This window comes from Muntiacus reevesi, chromosome X, assembly GCF_963930625.1.
Source record: "Muntiacus reevesi chromosome X, mMunRee1.1, whole genome shotgun sequence".
NCBI classification, from domain to species: domain Eukaryota; kingdom Metazoa; phylum Chordata; class Mammalia; order Artiodactyla; family Cervidae; genus Muntiacus; species Muntiacus reevesi.
The window spans coordinates 83,699,620-83,701,636 of NC_089271.1; the positions used below are offsets into that span (position 1 = coordinate 83,699,620).

The window sequence follows — 2,017 nt, forward strand, 5'->3', positions numbered from 1 at the left end:
ATTCAGTGCTATGTCAATATCAAGCAAAATTGCTCCTGATGATAACTTTGGCAGAGTTTGGTTTTAAAAATCTAGCTATACTATCATGACTTTGCCATATATTACTATTATTCTAGGCAATCTTGATTGCAAAGTAGGTAGATGAGAAGTATTTGATTTATTCTGGATCAATCTAGCTGGCACTAAAAAACAAACAACAACAACAACAAAATAACTGCTATGATGTAGAAAATCTTTATCTGTGCAAGTATGACAATTTAGAAGCAATTTAAACAGGGTTTCTTTAGTTGGAGGACTTCTCAGTGTATTAACATGCTAATATTACATATTATGAACCTCCAAGGGAAAGGTTTAATAAGCACCATTTCCCATTTAACAAAATAGATCTTTGCTCTTGTATCTCTTTGCCCTGCATAATAATATAACATTATGTCAGTTACAATTAAAAACTAAATATCATACATGTATTTCTAATCCAAAATTGGCAAAACTGTGACAAAACCTAATTTCAAGAGTCAATGAAAATATATGACCAAGTAATTATAAACTACATTACATTATTGGAAGGTACTTGTCAAGTTTACCACCTATAGCTAATGCTTTATCTGGCTCAATCTCACTTTTTAAAACTTCCTATTCATGCTCGCTTCGGCAGCACATATACTAAAATTGGAACGATACAGAGAAGATTAGCATGGCCCATGCTCAAGGATGACATGCAAATTTGTGAAGTGTTCCATATTTGTACCACACACAAAAATAAACTCAAAATGAATTAAAGATCTAAATGTAAGAACAGAAACTATAAAACTCCTAGAGGAGAACATAGGCAAAACACTCTCCGACATAAATCACAGCACGATCCTTTATGACCCATCTCCCAGAATATTGGAAATAAAAGCAAAAATAAACAAATGGGACCTAATGAAACTTAAAAGCTTTTGCACAATGAAGGAAACTATAAACAAGGTGAAAAGACAGCCCTCAGATTGGGAGAAAATAATAGCAAACGAAGCAACAGACAAAGGATTAATCTCAAAAATATATAAGCAACTCCTGCAGCTCAATTCCAGAAAAATAAATGACCCATTCAAAAAATGGGTCAAAGAACTAAACAAACAGTTCTCCAAAGAAGACATACAGATGACTAGCAAACACAAAAGATGCTCAACATCACTCATTATCAGAGAAATGCAAATCAAAACCACAATGAGGTATCATTACATGCCAGTCAGGATGGCTGCTATCCAAAAGTCTACAAGCAATAAATGCTGGAGAGGGTGTGAAGAAAAGGGAACCCTCTTACACTGTTGGTGGGAATGCAAACTAGTACAGCCGTTATGGAGAACAGTGTGGAGATTTCTTAAAAAACTGGAAATAGAACTGCCATATGACCCAGAAATACCACTTCTGGGCATACACACTGAGGAAACCAGATCTGAAAGAGACACGTGCTCCCCAATGTTCATCACAGCACTCTTTATTATAGCCAGGACAAGGAAGCAACCTAGATGCCCATCAGCAGACGAATGGATTAGGAAGCTGTGGTACATATACATCATGGAATATTACTCAGCCATTAAAAAGAATTCATTTGAATCAGTTCTAATGAGATGGATGAAACTGGAGCCCACGATACAGAGTGAAGTAAGCCAGAAAGACAAAGACCATTACAGTATACTAATGAATATATATGGAATTTAGAAAGATGGTAATGATAACCCTATATGCAAAACAGAAAAAGAGACACGGAAGTTCAGAACAGACTTTTGGACTCTGTGGGAGAAGGCGAGGGTGGGATGTTTCGAGAGAACAGCATCGAAACATGTATATTATCTATGGTGAAATAGACCACCAGCCTAGGTTGGATGCATGAGACAAGTGCTCAGGGTTGGTGCACTGGGAAGACCCAGAGGGATGGGATGGGGAGGGAGGCAGAAGTGGGGATCGGGATGGGGAATACATGTAAATCCATGGCTGATTCATGTCAAAGTATGACAAAAACCACTACAATATT

At 36.9% G+C, this 2,017-nt stretch overlaps 1 non-coding gene across 1 annotated transcript; it reads left to right on the forward strand.

Annotated features, from left to right (window-relative positions):
* Nucleotides 1-639: 639 nt before the first annotated feature.
* Nucleotides 640-746, forward strand: LOC136154870 (U6 spliceosomal RNA). The gene has a single exon (XR_010660576.1). It is a non-coding gene; the product is annotated as a U6 spliceosomal RNA (small nuclear RNA).
* Nucleotides 747-2,017: the final 1,271 nt, after the last annotated feature.